Source organism: Triturus cristatus, chromosome 2_1 (assembly GCF_964204655.1).
Source record: "Triturus cristatus chromosome 2_1, aTriCri1.1, whole genome shotgun sequence".
In the NCBI taxonomy this organism is placed as follows: Eukaryota; Metazoa; Chordata; class Amphibia; order Caudata; family Salamandridae; genus Triturus; species Triturus cristatus.
This window is the reverse complement of record NC_140581.1, coordinates 431,174,033-431,192,344: the sequence shown is the minus strand read 5'-3', so window position 1 is coordinate 431,192,344 and position 18,312 is coordinate 431,174,033. Positions and strand designations below refer to the sequence as shown.

Sequence of the window (18,312 nt, the reverse complement as noted above, 5' to 3'; positions counted from 1 at the left end):
CCCACAGAGGCCTGAGAGGGAACCGCACCCAAGGCACCATGAACACTGCCGCTGCCATGAGACCCAGAAGCCACAACCAGAGTCGGACCGGTAAGAAGACCCCCCTCAAGACCACCAGAGCAAGGGATCTCAAGGTCACCGTCCGGGAGACAGGCAGGAACACCCTGTTCAAATTGGTATGAAACCGAGCCCTGATAAAATTCAAATCCTGAGACAGCTCCAGATGACACTTTGGAGGGTCCCGCAGAAACCCATGAGCCCGCAACGTAGAACACACCAACTCCTGATCCATCAACAACCGAGCCCGAGATGGAGCATGGATCAGCCAATCATCGAGGTATGGGTAGATGAGGACACCCTGAAGATGGAATGAGGCCACCAATGGCACCACCACCTTGGTGAACATCATCGGGTGGACTGCAGGCCAGAGGACAGGGCCCAAAACTGAAAATGACGGCCTGAAGAAAAACCTCAGGAACTTGTGAGTTCTGGGGTGAACCGGGGCATGATAATAAGCATCATGCAGATCTAGGGTGCACAAGAAATGACCTGGGAGAACCAACTGAATCACCCTCTGAATAGTCTCCATCTTGAAGGACAGATAAACCAAAAACTTGTTCAGGGCCTTCAAGTCCAGCATCAGATGGAACCCCCATGTCACTTTAGCCACATGAAAAATCAGGGAGTAAAACCCCCTGTCCATCTCCAGAGGAGGCACCTCCTGAATTGCCCCCTTCGCCGAGAGGTACTCGACTCCCAGAGACAACTCAGCCCTCTATGGTCTCACAAGATGGCCAAGGAGTCGGACGAACCCCTGAATCCGGAGGAGTCTCTGAAAACTTAATGTGGTACCCCAGTCGTACAATGTACAGCACCCACACATCTGAGCATGACTGCAACCAGGCTGACCTCTGACCAACAATCCTGAATTGGCTGCCATATAGTCAGGAACGAGGTTTCGGCAGGGGAGACTTTGCCTTCCTGTCCTGACCCATGCCAGAAGAAAATCTCCCATGACCTCTAGAAAACTACCTCCGAGAGGGCTGATGATAGGGGGACTTAGGTTTAGAAGAAGCAGCCTCAGAGGAGTACTGCTTAAAAGAAGAAGAATGCTTTTTCTCCTTAAAAAGTTTGTGCAACTTGCTCTCAAACTCCTCCCCAAACATCAGAGTCCCCTGGAAAGGCAAGTGCAGGGCACAAGCTTTCTGAGCTGGATCAGTCTTCCAATCTTTCACTTGCAGAATATGTCGAGCTGCCACACCAGACCCCCCTCCCCCACCCCCCGGAAAGAGCTGAGTCCTGCACCATGTCAAAGGACACTTCGGAAATAAACTCCACTTGCTGCTGGATATGCTCCAAAAGCCCAAAACAGTCAGATGTATCATCCATGGACTGATACAGAGCTTTTATATCAGAAATAAGAGAATGCAACGTAGGTACCATAAATGCCAGCCTGCAGTGCCCAATGGGAACCAGGGTAAACCTTCTAAAGGGAAGCATATCATTTCTAATCTACAGGATCCCTAATAACTGAATCCTCAGTCAATGAAGTCCAACCCACCACACTAGCAACAAAAGAATCAATCATGATGGAATCTGTCAAGTCTTTAGACATGTCCTAAATAGGATACAGCTTTGCCATGAACTGGGGAGTCATAATCCGATCAGGGTCCTTCCACTCCCTTTCAACACCTCATGGATGTAGGGATGGACAGGCACATCCCCTGCTGCTGCACTCTCAAAATGGTGCAGCATTGAACCACCTGAAGTGCTGGGAGCCTCCTTGCCAGGAAAATCCATGTAGGATTTGACATGCTTTAGCAAATCCGGCAACATGTCCTTATCAATGTACTTCCCCTTCTGCTCCTCAACCCTCATCCAATCCTCCTCAGAATTGGAAGAATGAGAGGGCTGAACAGGTTAAGAGCCCTTGGGATGTCCCCCCCCCCCCATTTCCTGCAATGTCTCCTAATTAGTCTTTTAATTATAGCATCATCCCCCTCCCTGCAACGTTTAGACCAAGCTGGAGAAGAAGAAGAATCAAAAGACGTAGAGAAGGAGCTCTTCACATGTTTGCACTTCCTGTAATGTTATCCCATTCCTGCAAACACAAAACACCAACAGAAGCCCAAACCAGAAAGAGAACCAGAAACGGGGACACACCAGGAACCAAGCCACTGTCCAACCGAAACACAGATGCCCAGGAAACAAGGTACTCACCCACTCACCCACAAGGACCCATAAGGTTAAAAAACTACTAGGCGGTACTCACCCCATGTGGCTGCAAATAAAGGTTCTCCCAAAAACTCCTCAAGCAGCCGACTGGCATCTGAACCCCTGAGTTTCTGGACTGCGAAGATGCCTGAAGTCAGGCAACATGACCTGGAAGAGACCCGCACTTCGGGACCACACTCGTCCAGATCACCGCCCAGGTAACAAGCAGACAAAACAGGACACACCACGCCTCCCAATGTGCCTGGCAACCTAGAGGGAGCGGCTTGGAAAACCACATCAGTGAACTACTGACTACGAAGAACCACACATGTCTCCCTACAAGCCCTGCAGGGAGGGAGACACGACCACCAGCAATGTCCCCACCGCCCAGCAGCAGAGACATGAGTCCAACAGAAACCCACCAGATCCTGACTCATCCCATTCTGTCAAAAAACAGAAAAAAAGAACAGAGGGACTGCTGGGTAAGTACTTTTATGTACTCCCGGTGGGAGGGGGTGGGGTAGGGCCAGCGTTCCTTGGTCCTTTTTTTGTTGGTGAGATAGGATTATCTCACCTGTTAATGAATGGGACCAGAACAGGAGGAGCCTGGGGGTAATGAAAACATTTCTCTATGTCAGCACCTACTTCAAAGAGGCATTATTTTTCTACACAATGCTCAATCTTAGTAGATTGGGCGTTGCATCAAAAACTATGGGTGCTTGCTCTAATTCGCCCATGTCAATTCCCCTTTGACGCAAAGTGGCACAAAGTGCTATTTATGCTAGGAGGTAAATACACTTGCAAAAGTTTGTGCTGCTTTGCATCACTTTGGATGACTCTGGCCCTCCATTCTGGTTAAGCATGCTCAGCTGTCACCACCACTCACCACATTCAGCCTTACATCCCAACCACTTACTTTCAGAGCTCCACTGTCTCACAGTCTCTCCTTTTCCCTTTACCTCTAAATTACATTGATCAGTATATCATGTAAATTAAGGAACTCTGTGCAATTAGTTAAGTACAATCCAGGCATTGGCATCAACACTTGGTTCTGATAGTGGAACACATCACACGTATTACTGTCTCAGCACTCTGATTTATTTCCTTTGTGTGGAAGAAGGTGCAATTCAGTGCCATTTTGATACAATGTTGTGGGTGGGTATGTGAATCAAGTGTGAAACTCACTATGACTTCATGACATGTGTCTACCTTTGATCTTGGTGGCTAGTAGATTTCATCATTATCTTTCAGAATCTTCCATGTCAGAGTACATACATACACAGCAAAAACAGCAATGCTGAATAATACTGAGAGTTTTATATCAATCTATGGCTTCTACTATTATACAACACAGTTTCTGTGCAGATATAGAGTCTGTTCTTGAGTATTCAAAATGCTTTTTCTACTAGGTTTGAACTATGGCTTGAGTGTTTGAGGGCTGAACACTGATTTTGTCGGCCATTTTTACAGTTGATGCTCTGCATTACTTGCATACAAGGAACAAAGAACACATATTCACATCTTAAAGTATATTAGGTTTTGCACATTTTGCTATTAACTTTGTGTGTGTTTTGGGATGACGCTTCACTAATGCCTGATGTTTACAGTCATGGTCACTAGTCCACTGGTTATGCCACTTCTGCTAGTTTGTGACATTGTTTCTGTTGTCAAAGATCTGCATCGTCACATGTCAATAGGTCTCACTGATGTGAGAAATATCATGAATTCTACATCGTCACTAGCAGCCATCAAAATGTAATCAGGCTCTTGAAGCTTTAATATCCTTTATTAAAAGTATTCTTTTGTGTGACCTCCATTGCTGAATAATTATGAATGGCTATCTATTGGTGTGGGTGTCATATTGTCTTTGTTCTGCACTTCAGCTTCTCATGAGTTATGTGAGAAGGGAATATGGCCCTCTACAACAAATGCTTTCACAAAGCATTGCATTACAAACCGGTCGTTACAACGACTGCACTGTTTCTATGCGCTCCATTACATCGCAAGTCGTTTCAACGACTTCCTGTAGGGGGCACGCTGGACTTAGAAATAGTATAATTTACTATTCCACCTCCAGTGTGCGCAACAGTAGGGAAGGTGTTGAAATAGTAAATTATACCATTCCTTAGGTTAGCGCGCCCCCTACAGCAAGTCGTTGAAACAACTTGTGTTGTAATGGAGTACGTAGGAAAAACGCGGTCATTGTAACAACCGCGTTGTAATGGAATTGCGTTGTGTTAACAGCGTTGTCAACGCTGTTTCCCGTGAGGGGGAAATTCAGTCTTATGTCACTTGTTGTAGCTAAATTCTCAACAACCAAACAGGAACTATTCTAGCAAACTAAGGGGTGTATTTACAATATGAGAGCGCTTCAAAATTTTCAAAAGGCAGGGATGTGTTTCCCCTAGCACTGACGCAATAAAAGCTGCCTAGCACCAGAGCAGGCACCCTGCTGCCATGTTGCAAGGATACCTGTGCTGCATGGATGATTGTTCATTTGTGTGCAGGAAGGAAGACCTTCCTGCACATAAACAATCAATAAGAGTGATTTACACCTTCTATGCAGCACACATGGAACGAGCAAAAAAACGAGGAGAAATGAACAATTTCTCCTCGCATCATCATTCTAGCTCCTGGTATACTATGGCCTTCACTTTTGGCCCTATCTGAACCTTGTAAATCTGAGGGAGCGTAAATAAATATAGGTGTTGTGGTGGAACACCCACAGCAACATCATTGCTCGTTCCCTTTGCCGCAGAGCACTGCGGTGAAAAGACCCATATTTACAAGGTGGCGTTAAGCCATGTAAAGTGGCTTAGGGCCAACTTGTAATTGTGGAAAATGGCACTGCGCCACCGGAGCGTAAAAAAAGTGATGCTCTGGTGCCTGTGAGGCCTTGGAAATATGCCCCACAATCTGTACATTGTACCTAGTGAGTGAAATGGCATCAAACTGTATGCAGTTCTACACAAAAGAAATCCATGCAAGGCTAGGAAAGAGTGGTGCAAACAGATACATAAGTACCATCAGTCACATTCAGCACCTGCATGAGAACTGAAACTAACCTCATACACATTCAAAGGTAGCTGGTCAGAGGCCAAGGTCATGACATACCATGAGTCTTATGGGCCTCTCCACAGGCCTGTGATACTATTAACTACAATGTACTTTATCATTGACTCAGAATGGTCCCGTCTAAGAGGATGATAAATTAAATGCTTCTCACCCCTGCCAGTAATCCGCATCCATTATCACTTCCCTCTTTTATTCTTTAATCTCAATGATATATCTTGTTATGTTTCATGACTGTCTTTCTCCCCTATCCACTTCAAGATCAACATGACACCATTGGCCATTGATATTGAAAATTTCAAAGCAAGAGCAACAGGCCATTGGGTATAAGACTCTGTGTACCTCATCCTCAGATGCTAAGAATTCATGTACCTTGGAAACTGTTGCCATCTACTCTGTGCTTGTTTGTATTTGTTTTTGTTTTTTACTGTGGGTATTTATGTAATGATAGTCTAGCCTCAGAGGGCATCTGAGTGCTTTGTGGAAAAAAGGACTATTGCCCATCATCCCGTAGTGTTTACAAATGCACTGGGGATGATTGCAATTGCAGCAAGAGAGAAATATTCTCAAGAAAATATTCACAAGAACACACAATTACTTTGAGCAAGAAAATAATCATGTTACAATACAAATGTTGACATTTAAATACCATTTTCAGGGAGAGAATATTCAAAATTGGGAAGAAGAAAACAGGGGAAAAAAGACACTTTTTTGAAGGGTTGCATCAATCAATGTGGGGGGGTGGTGTCACACGTTTGGGAGAACAATGGTGAAATGAAGGAGCCTATTTACAAGCAGAGTTGCGTCACTCTTGCACCACCTTGCGTGGTGCAAGAGCGGCTCAAGTCCTAAATGAAATTTATAAAGCCGTGCAAGGCCACTTTGCGTGGGCCCTGAGTGGACTCATAAATCTGGAGTAAAGTAATGCAGCGCAAATCACTGCATTGCCTTACTCTGCCCTGGGAGGTGTTCCATGGGCATTGCGGGGGTGTTCCCACGCAACTCCCATGGTTTTTGATGCATTCCCAGATTTTCCAGAACTGGTAAACCTGAGTATGCAAAATAAAGATACATCTTCCCAGGAGAGGCGTAAGGAGGAGAAATATTTTTATTTCTCCTCGTTACTTCCTCTTTTTATGTGCCGATTAGTAATTGCCTTTGCACCTGATAATAATGAGTGTCAGGGCTGCTCACTGGTACACTCGGTTCAACTCAGCGGACAACACTACATGGCAAGTAAACCAGGATCTGAAAATGTTTTCATTTTTGTAATAACCTCTGAATGCCAAAGTCATTAACATCTGAATCCAATGTTTCCTTCTGCATCCTGCGTGAAATCGCTCTAGGTGCACAAAGGCATGAATAGGGTTCAGTTTCTCGCTGAAGCGGTCTTTTTATAGACCGCGGTCACAACTTACTTGCATGCATTACACAAGAGAGGCCCGCAGGCCTTTTAACGAGGAGAACATTTCATCTGTAAAACTGCATGCTATTACTGACGTGGGCTGTTACAGAAAGTAAAAGACAAACACGGCCTTGCTGGAAGACCGAGTATTTATATTTTAATGAGCATTCCAGGAAGCGCATTAATGTCCGTTATCCGTGACCATTAAAATCAGGGCCCTCGTCTGCACATGCCCGCTTTCTGCCGAGGTTCTTTCATCGGTGTTTACAGGTTGATGTGTGTGCTGGTGTTTCCCCTGAAGTAAATCCGGTTTCCCCTAGGGACACGCGCCTGACCTTGTCGAAGTCCCGGAACACTGATGAAGGCAGACGGTTGGTTCCCGGAGGAACATTCTGCAACAGAAAATTTGCTTTATACAACGTATCTAGGAAAATGTAACTCCTACATTAGCCCTGGGCAAGGTTAAAGACATAAAAGAACAAATTCGTATTCTATGTTCCAGGCCAATGAGCCAGAATGGACGGTACTTTAATATGCTCGACATTCATCGCTTTTCCGGTCATTAAACATAAGACATATTCAGCCATGTTCTTGTTCAAGATATAAATAATCACAGTCTCATGTGCTGTACCATTTAGCATCTGCAGACCTGCATGTTTGCTTGAAGAAGTGTGTGGTCTTAGTGTATCCTATGTCGGGAGGGCGTAATGTGATGTAAGAGGTGCTCACATGTCAGGTTGTGCTGAACTTACTGTTACACAGTCAATGTTCATACAGACATGCGAGAGGAAAAGAGTAGACGTCATGTAGTATTTATTCGGCCCATCCCATCAGAAAATAGTCACATGATGGACGTGCTACCCACCCATAGTCAGTAGAGAGGAGAAATCCCAGGTGTCAAGGAACAGCACGGTTCTATTATGGTGCTATGGGGAGCATATAGAAGTGCAGAGGTTGCCATGGCAGGCCCAAATACACTGTTGTCTACCCAAAATCTGTAATGTTATACAACCCAAGGACATCAGCCCATTACTTCTTGATCTCTATTCCTCTTCCAAGCCCTTATTCGTGCAGCTGTGCGGCTCCACCTACTATGGGTACTTCCTCCCAAGCCTCCTTCTTTTCTTTTTATTCCACTAAGCACCACCCCCTTAAGTACTTAAGGGAAATGATGATGACATCATGTCCTGTTTCTTTTTGTGCGTGTTCATTAATGTTACTTTTTCACATAGTGCATGGGCTTCTGTGAATTATTTTCTTATATTTTTTATACAAACGGTGCACCCTCATTATACCATGGTGTTTGAGTTCAATTGCCCACGATAACATTTTAAGTGGTGAGTGGACCACAACCTTTTCCTTAGCAACTTATTCGGTTTGTGTGTGATAAAAAAGGGCCTGCTTCCAAGCAACTATGCACCAACTTGCTTCCAGATGCCAGGAAAAAATAATCAGGTTATTTTGCTAGGATTTCATTTATGTAAGAAGGTAAGCTGAATTTAATTGTTCTGTTATTGAAATTTCTGCACAATACATTTTTTGATAAGAGAAAAAGAATAAACAGCGCTTACCTGCGTACATGCCAGCTGAAACCAGTCTAATTTTCAGGCATACCCTTTTTGGAGGCAATACTGACTCAGATAAAAAAGATAAAAATATGGAGGGAAGAATTGGATTCGAAAATTTTGTTCGGTCTTTGTGATATTAAGAAAAGAGGTATAATTAAGTAGTTAGTTCCCATTTTTGGAAAAAAAGTGAGAAAGCCAGGTGAGGTCCTTCTGGTCTGTAGAAGGTAGGCTGGAGGAGGATGGCTCAGAAAATGGAAAAGCACCGCCAGAAGTAGAAACACTCAACCCATTCCGCATCTAAAAGGTGGTGAGTGTCTGATCTAAACAGGAGCCACTCTGCTAAGAGTAGGTCTAACCATTGTCCGAGTCTGAAAATCATCAGAGAATGATTAAATCAATTTAAGAATATTTAAGAATTTAAGAATATTTTCCGAGACAACAGGAGGATCGAGGAGAAGACTTATCAGCACAAAGAATGGACTATTCACAGATGTCTATTACTTCTTCACCATCTGTGTTTCTTCTTGCTCTTCTCCTAATTATGATGATCATACAGATGAGTAGGAGCTGGGACATCCTAGAAGGAAATATATATACAGGAAAAAGAATTGAAAGGATTAATATCCTATATGTCTGCTTCTGCTAATCGACAACTTTCTTTGGAAGATGAACAGCCTTCAAGTAGCAGGGGTTGATTCAGACAACCTGACTGGTCAATGATTCCAAAATGTCCACTTTATTCTAATGTTCAGGGACTTGTTAAGAGAGAATGAAGAGATCCAGAGATCATTTGTACTAAGGTTTATGAGAAGGATATATATGGACTGGCAAAGGCAGACATGGAGCTTCCTCAGAAACTTAGTCCACAAATCAGAAAATGTTCTATCTGGCGATGTTTGAATCCCTGAACTGGTAGGTAAGAAAGCAGAGGGTTCTTTGAAAATAGCTTATTCAGCTCTAAATCTGGGGACCAGGGCAGAAATCTGTTCCATCTATACATCTCAATCCTTGGTGAAAGATTTTTGGTCCTTGCCTGTGGCTATTTGGCAACTCGAGGATGTTTCACATCTGCTGATGGCAATGGAGATTAAGACCAAGTATCTGTCAAAAAACGCATTTTCCAACTTAAAAGTTTCTTCAATGGCAGCATGTAGAATGGTAGCTGCAAGGAGACAACTGTATACTTAACACACTAACCTCTCGGCTAGCACATCCTTTCATTGCACTCAGTCCACCGGCAATAAATATTCAGGAATATCTTTACTTTTTCATTGTATTTCTTCATCCAATATCGAATAAATGTAATTATTGGTGTACAGTTTTAAGGCTAAAGACTTGAAATACAGATGCTCAATTAATGCATTTCAGAGTTCATGGGGTTTTTCAGCTTTCTATGTCAAAGTTCTTATTAGAGCAAAGCTTGTTTCTTTTAGCGTTTTAGTGGCTACAGGTAACACAAAAGTGCGCTCAAAAGGTACTCAAAATGTATTTAAAAACTCTATGTCAATGAAATAAAGTTACTCCAAGTCCACACTTCAAAAGACTGTAGACGTTCCATACCTAGTGCGAAGTGCCACACATAATGTTCAATAATTATGTCTAGACTCCAGGCCAACGGCTCAAAGTGCTCTTCAAAATAAATCTGTGTTGATATTTATTTTTCTCTCTTAAACATAAATATTTAGTGGAGCTCCAAACTTTGTCAGAAACTTGGTATTCAGGAGAATTTCTACTTTGTTGATCTGCATAATGTTTGTAATATATTTCAGTTTGTTCCAAACATTCTTGACTGCGCAATTAAATTTGATGCAATTTTTTTGTGTGCAAATCTACTACTGAGGGTACATTGGTCATCTTGACTAGACTTTCCCAATGAATCATTCTAGGATGAGATCCTGTTTCTAGTTAGAAGGGGGCATAACCACTTGGCTGCGTGGGTTATGTAACTATACGCAAATTCTGCTAACCACAAACAATCAGACCAATCCATGTCCTCCTATATGGCATAACAAGTCAAGTATTGCTCAATACACTGATTCACTCTTTTAGTCTGGCCTTCTGTCTGTGAGTGATGACTAGTCGATAATCGTACATCTACCCCATGCTAGCATACAAGGCTTATCAGAAATGTGACCAAAATCATGCGCTACAGTCAGCAACAAGTACCCTGGAATGCCATGCAAACCCATAATCAATTGAAAAAAACTGTGCAAAAACGTTAGCTGTGGTTAATCTTTAAATGGTAGAAAATGTGCCATTTTAATTAAATGATCTACAATTACTACAATTGTTGTATAACTGTGAGAAGTCTTCGATAATTCGACAATAAAATAGATGATAAATAGTAGGCCTGGGAGAAATTGTAATTACACCGGAGTAATCGGAGTAATTTCGGCAAGTCCAGGTTACTCTTTTGACAGAAAATTTCCCAAAATTACACAATTACAACTGTTCATATAATTATAATTATTAGTAATGTGACACAAAAATCATAACGCAGGAGCACAGGAACAACAAACTTAGAAGGCGCCTCGAGTAATTAAATGTAATTTTGCTATAATTTCTCTAGGGAAGGACTGTATTAAACATTTCTTCTCCTTCCCCTTCTTTGTTATCTAGTATTAAGTCTGTTAGACAGGAGGACACTAGTACCAGTTCCAAAACAAGAACAGAAGCTATGATAGTGTTTATTGGTTTTCCTATTGAGGAAGCCATTAAGTGAGTATAGGTTAAGAATAGATCTCTAAGACTCAAGTTTGTACCTCAGTTCAGTCCAGTTCAAAACGAATACTCTTCAGCAAGTGATTTCTTTGGTTTTGAGGAAGATATCTGAGATTAATAGATCTTCAAGATGCCTATCTGCATGTCCCAGTAAGAAAAGAACACCCGAAATCTAAAGTTATAATGTCAGAGTATTTGCTGTATCAAGTAATTTGCTTTTGGGTAAGGTAGCAATAAAGAGGATTTTTTTTTAATTAAGCCTAAACATCCACTGATATGAAGGTGCGTGGGCTACAATGCTTCTGTTTTCATATGAGTGTACCATATTTTCTTATTCATGTAGTATCAAACCTCCTTGGTTGTTCAAATGTGAACATGCGTTTATCAGTAAAAAATATGTAGAACTATATCTGTTGCAGCGTAATAATTTGTTTGCGTAACCCAAAATAAAGATAAAATGCAGATAAAATAAGCAAGAAATAATAAGCATCCACAAATACAGACAGTTATGTTTAATAAATTACCATAAAATCAGGACTTGTAATTCTGATACAAACCTGTCCTGAAATAAATCAAGTTATCAGAAGTGTCTTCTCAAGTAGGAGAAATCTTCTCCACATTCTCCATCTACTGTGATTCCAAAAGAAGGCCTAGACCACCAATTCCTTAGTGCTGCATCCCCTGTACTATTCCAGCAGTCTATAATGTGGAGCCCCACTATACTATTATAAAGACTACATACTTTCCTATCATCTGTCTGCACAGGACGTGACATCATTGCATTCCAGCCACACCCATCTGCACAGGATGTGACATCGCTGCATTTCCCAACATCCATCAGCACGGGTAGTGATATCAACCGTTTGCCATCAGTGCCATCTTTAAAACAAGAAACAAAGAAGGCTGACTTCATTTCCTATCATCCATTTGCACTGAAAGTCACATCACTGCATTTTCCATCATCCATCTGTCCAGAAAGTCACATCCCTAGTTTCCCATCAAAACCGTCTTTAAAAGAAGGAGCTGAGCAAGAGGACTTCATTTCCTATCAGCCATCAGAGCAGGAAGTGACATTACTGCATTTTCCATCATCCATCTGTACAGGAAGTAACATCACTGGTTTCCACTAACACTGTCTAAGAGAAGAAGTCAAGCAAGAGGACTTCAATTCCCATCATCCATCTACACAGGAAGTAACATCACACTGCATTTCTCATCATCTATCTGCGCAGGAAGTAACATCACTGCATTCCCCATCATATATCATCATTATCATCATCACAAAACATTATTTAGGTCTAAATGGCCATAAAAGCACAATAAAAATGCTATACAGTACATTCAATTCAAAAGGATAACCATTGCTCTGCATGAGGCACCAAATAGCACATCGTTGGTGAGAATTGTATACATGTTACTTAATTTAATCATCTCATCCTCTTGCCAATCACAATAAACCGAAAATTAACCCTAGAATATAAAAGTCATAAATAACTTGTGCAATATACAAACAACAAAGAACCATTTCATTAAACGAAAGATGAAATACAATACAATGTGTATGTTATGCAAAGAGCAAACATCAATCAATTATTGAAGAGTTATATTACTGTGCTTGTGATAAACTCGGACGGCATAAAGCATATGCATTATTAATAACAACAGAATCTATTAAATACACAAGCCATGCAAAGACCGGAAAAGGACCATTCCAGTGATCCTAAGTTGTTCTATTATTCCACGTGCCTGTCTTGGATGTGAGGGGGCAGCCGATTAGTATTTATCTCAATAAAGTGCATGTGCATACTTCAGCAATGTCTTGAATTTTGCTTGGATCCTAATCCTCGATCTTTAAAGTGCGCATGCAAAACCAATACAGTACATAGCCCGTTAGAATTGCCCAGGACCACCATTTTTAGTGCAGTCATGGAGGCCCTCATCTAGCAGTGTTTAATGGTAAGTATAAAAAAAGTACATAGAACAATTTATACAACACATTAAAGTTAAAAGAAAGGAGTATTTATTGCAATAAAGTGCATGTGCTTACTTCAGCAACATCTTGGATTTTGCTTGGATACTAATCCTCACTCCTTAAAGTGTGCATGCAAAATCTATACAGTGCAAGGGCTATTAAATTTGCCCAAGATCATCATTTTTAGTACAGTGATGGAGCAACGTTCAATGGTACTCGAAGTATAAAAGTGTGCATAAAACAATTTATACAACACATAAAAGTTAAAAGGATGCTTTAAAAGAGTCAACAGATTAATTCATTGGGATAACAATACAGACAAGCATTGGCATAGCCAATAGGTCTCACTTTTGGGACCTTAGAAGTGTTTAGCCATGCAACAGTTACATAACTAAACACTTATAAGGTCCCAAAAGCGAGACCTATTAGCTATGCCAATGCTTGTTTTAACTGCTGCAATCTATTGAAGCATCACGGAGAACCTCAAAGCGGCCGTGCGGCCGCGAAAGTGATCGCGATCAAACTTCAAAGCGGACGTGCGGCCGCGAAAGTGAAAGTAATCGCGGAGAAGCGCGGCGCGCGCGCCCGCACACATGCACTGTAGCTCTAGGCTGGCCTGGTAGCACTGTTTGGAGCCCTCACAAAATGTCTCGCCAGATCAGCGCATGCGCTGGGTCAGGCGAGACCTAAAAAACGGAGCCCTAGTTGCAGGAAATGTAATAGTGTACCTGCCTCACCTATAGGTTCTTCTTTAAAATAGCCCTACAGGTGCACCACATAGAGAATAAAAAGCATGATATGGAAACCACAATTGTAGGAGAGTAGGATCTGCACTTATGTTGCCCCCACTTTTTTTCTGATGTTTACAATGGTTTCTGGCTATAGTCTGGCTGGGTCCCTGCTAATCAGGGCCCCAGCCTCTCTGTTCTCTCTAAACAACTTGGAGTGCATATTAGATGCACTAGTGATTGGATACTGTGGTACCTTATGAGCCCCTAGTGTATGGTACCTTAGGTACCAAGGGCTTAGGTACTTCACAGGCCTACCAGGGGCTGAAGCATGTATTATGCCACCCCTGGGAAGCAGACTAAATCTGACACCACAGGCCTGCTACTGCAGCCTGGGTGAGGTGGTGTTAGCACTCCTCACTTAGGTATAGGTTCCCTATATCTCACCTTACGCACACAAATAAACCTATCAGTCACCCCTAAGGCAGGCCCTATCAATCCTGAGGGCAGGGTGCTTGGTTTCCATGTGAGGGGGTGCCTCTGCCTTAGCAGGGCCCCTCTGCAGCTCTCAGAGTCTATTCTCTGTAGCTGTTTGTGGATGCGGTTAAACCATATACTCTTAAGTGCATTATAACCTAGCGGTAAATGCTAACTTCGGGATGGCTGCATCAAAACATGTCGTGCTTGGTGTCAAACGCTTTGGAATCATACCCCCACACCAGTAACTGGTGTGGGGGTATGATCCCACCCTTCTAGAGGGATAGACATGTACCCACTGTGGAAACACAGTAGAATCCTGAAGAGCCCTGGCATCACAAAATGAATGCCACCAGCACAGACACTGGGCTGCCCTCCTGCTGATGACCGAAACTCGCATTGGAGGAGGTCCAACAATAGGCATCCTGTCACAGGGAGGTGTAACCACCTTCCAGATAGGATTTAGTGTATTGGGGCTGGGTGGGTGCACTCCTAGAGTGCTTTGAAGTCCTGCACTGGGGGAGCAGTAGGCTCCTCTGTGCATATGCCAGCTCAAACCGGTTCGGAGGCTACCAGCCCCTGGACAAAGGGAAGTGGGTGTAGCCACCCACTCCCCTGACCCTCCCAGAGGAGTGGTCATAGAGCTAGTCCCTCCCTTCCTTGTAGTATAAGTCAGTGAACCCTTGCCATTGCAAACTAGATATCCCTGGACGACGCTCTGAAGAAGAATTCTGGACCTTCAATGTTCCAGTACCTCTGGAAGACTGAAGAATCTCCCTTGAAGTCAAGGAGTGACTCCCCTGCTTGGCAGGCACCAAAACTTTGCATCATTGGTCGCAAACTTTCCCACTCCCGCCGGTGTCCGAAGTCCCTGCAGCCCTGGAAGTAGATTTCCTGACTTTTCTAAGGTCATCGTGAGTCCCCTGTGAAGCTGAGGCAAGTGGACCCCACAAGTGATGAGGAACAGCAATACCCGGGTACCGTGCACTATTGTCAAATCCAACCCCTTCACGACGTTTTACGAACTTGTGCTTTGAACCACGTGTGGCCCAAGCCTCCAGCAGGATTTCTTCCAAAGATCAGTGGCATACCTTGTCCCGAGTGACCGTGGACTCCTGGTGAGTGAATCCTCCCGAGGCATCTTTGCGATCCCTTGCCGGCTGGCTTGTGGGTCCCCAGAAGACTTTTCTACAGAACCAAAGGGTTTCCCTGGTTGCTCCAGGCCTGCCCTGACTTACCTTTGCTGGCTGAGTCCCTCAGACGTTGCTGGTCTGCACCGCTGACTTTCTTCACTTTCCACAAGACTTGCTGTTGCCAAGGCTTGTTGTCTCCAATCCGGTTGCTGACACCTCAGTAATCTGCAGACTTTGTGGGACACACCAAATCCAGCTCTTGGTCATCGTTGACGCCTCCTGGACCTCGTGGCTGAAGAATCAAGACACCCGTGATCACCTGAAATCACCCGACTACTGTGGGCATCCAGCTTCCTGGCCCTGGGTCACTGGCAAGTGACTTTGAACACTGTCTCCTCTGCTTTCAGGTCTTCTTTCTTCTGAATCCAGCCTTGGATTCCACCGAACACTTCTTCTGTCTTCACAAGCAGCAAGTCTTCTTTGGCTCCCATTGAAAACGACGCCGCGACCCGACACCAAAAGACACCTATGCACCCGGCTTCCCTGGGTGAGGTAACTCCTGCACTACGGTGCTCCTGTGTGTGTTGGCTCTAGAACTACTTACCCAGTAAGTGACTTGCTTGTAGACTCTCCAGAAGTATCCTAAAACTTTCAAATTCCAACCGTGACTTGCTCCATTGAAGTCTATAGGGATCCGCAGCTGTGTTCTAACACTGCATGCGTCTCCCGGGTCCTTTACTTACCTGCCTTGGGTGGATTAGTGAGGCCCCAGCGCTTCTGAAGGCCCTAGGCCTTGTCTCTTCTCAAGTCGATATTCCTAATCATCTTTTTTAGTATGTGGTCTGGTACGCCCCTAGGGCCCCAGCCATATTTGTGCTTAACTTGTTGTGAAATGTTGATTTGTGCATATGTCCTTGACTTCTAATCTCATAAAGAGATTAGTAGAGTGTGTTAGAAATAAATACATATATATTTTATATATACCTGTGTGGTGTCCTTTCATTTAGTGATTCAAGAGATTATAAGGTAAAACAAGCTGCTTTACATTCCTCCAAGAGTTAGTCTGAAGGCAGCTCTCCACAGCTACCACTGGGATAACTTTCTTTAAAAGGTTGTCTTAAACCTATCTACCATAAGAGTTGAATTGTACTGGTGCAAGGTGGCCACTTTAACTAGTGACTAGCATATACCAGGCCAACTTCTCACAACAATGGGTAGGTGGGTATCGTATTTCAATAGCCTACATACCTCACAACAATGCCTAGACCCCAAATTCCTGCATATCTGAAGCAACCATCGGCTTCTTACCCTCTTGTATCCTTGACAGAAGTATAACACATGAATTTCAGTTTCTTCTGCATGATTGCAGGCTGGGCAACCCAAATTGGAGGAACCCGCCCACTTATACGTAAAGGTGCGCAACAGAAGCGCCCCATGTCTAAATATAATTTCTTGGCCAGGAGAGGCTGAATGTCGTCTAAAACAGCTTCTAAGCTATAATGGTCTTTTACTTCAACCAACCCCAAGGTCAGTCGGCCAGCTGTTTCCCTCCTATATAACTGAGCAAGTTTGAGTTCTCTGTAACTCTCAATCAGGACCTTCCTTGGAATCGCCATGCAAGTTTCTTCTGCATGATCCCATAGGTTCCTCCTGCCCCTGGCCACACAGATGTTTCTAATGTGCGCCAACCAGGGTAATTTATCCTCTCCATGTAGGCTCAAGACTTCTCTCAACTCATCCCAGTATGAAAATAATTCAGGAGTACTCCACAGACGTCGCCAAAATAAAAGGGGTCTTAGAGCGGCTTTGTCTGCAATAGGTCTAATCCCAACATCCATGCGGAGAGGTGTTAGTGGGGTGCTGGAGGGAAGACCCAATAATTGCCTGGAATAGGAGTTCTCAGCAGTCACTAACGAGCCAGATGGGTGGTAACCATTGTTCCCTGCAACCTGCGTGCCTGCGCGCGCACACTGTACATTTCACGAGCGTGCACAGACTCTTGCAAAGCGTGCATGTAGCTGATTAATGTGCACCAGCCACAGCCTTTAAATTTGAATGCCGTGAAAGGTGTCGTCTTTTTTTAACTTTGAAGCACAGTGGTATTACGGCACAGACACGACTTTCAGGCTGCTCTTGCCATGGGCCTGGTTCACAGAAATATTTACCTGACATTTCAGTGAGTCTACACTGATTGTAACATGCAGGCGATCGGGCATGTTACAGGAAACAATGAGATTTGTAAGCCCGTGTTCACAATCAGAGGGGTGGGGGCTAATTCTTCCAGCAAGAGGCAGAGTGGAGATGCAGGGGCTCTAAGAAGGGGTGAAAAACCGACAAAGCCTCATTAACACATGAATGGCCTTTTAAAGACCTGTGAAGTACTCGGGTGTGGCAGGCAGCTGAAGAACAGTCTGTGTGTGCCCGGGAGGCTGTCTCAGCCCGGGCTGACACACGCGACGCATTTGAGGGAGTGGGGGGGATTTGTGGGAGTTGAGGATGGGGGGTGTTGAACCCCTTTGACCCCTTTGGGCATTGCGCGCCGGTTCACAATGTAGGATGGGGCTGATTCTCACCTACTTTTTTTGATTTTTTTAAAAAGAATTTTATTGTTTTAGTTCATACCAGTACTTTGCATTAGTAGTTGATTACATATTCGTTTTCCATCATATAACAGTGTCGCACCTGACCCTACATCCAACCCTCCAGTAGTGCTTCTGCACAGTTTTCCAGTTCTGACATCCACGCCCCAAATGTTCGCCTCAGAGTCCCTCTCCTCAGTCAGTGTCAGAGGCTTCATCGTCTTGCGTTTGTGGTGGTTCGCATATGTCCCCTCTGTATTTGTTCCATGCCCCCCACACTTTATTCCATTTTTGAGGACACCCCCGCCTGATGAACACTGATCGCTCGGCCAGCATAGCCATATCCATGTCCCTTCCCCATATGGACAGCAACGGCGCCTCTCTCGCCCCCCATTTCTGAGCTATGTTCCACTTAGCTAGCACAATCCCCAGCGTAGCCCAGC

General features: G+C 43.8%; 1 long non-coding RNA gene across 2 annotated transcripts in view; it reads right to left on the bottom strand.

The window, feature by feature from the left end:
* LOC146865414 (uncharacterized) overlaps positions 1 to 18,312 on the bottom strand; it is a 341,143-nt gene that overhangs the window by 222,266 nt on the left and 100,565 nt on the right. Inside the window, exon 3 of one of the 2 annotated variants that reach the window (XR_014970149.1) lies at positions 4,395 to 7,083. The exons of the other annotated variant lie outside the window; for it this stretch is intronic. This is a non-coding gene — a long non-coding RNA (uncharacterized LOC146865414). Of the gene's footprint in view, positions 1 to 4,394; positions 7,084 to 18,312 lie in introns of those variants that run through there. 2 annotated transcript variants of the gene reach the window in all.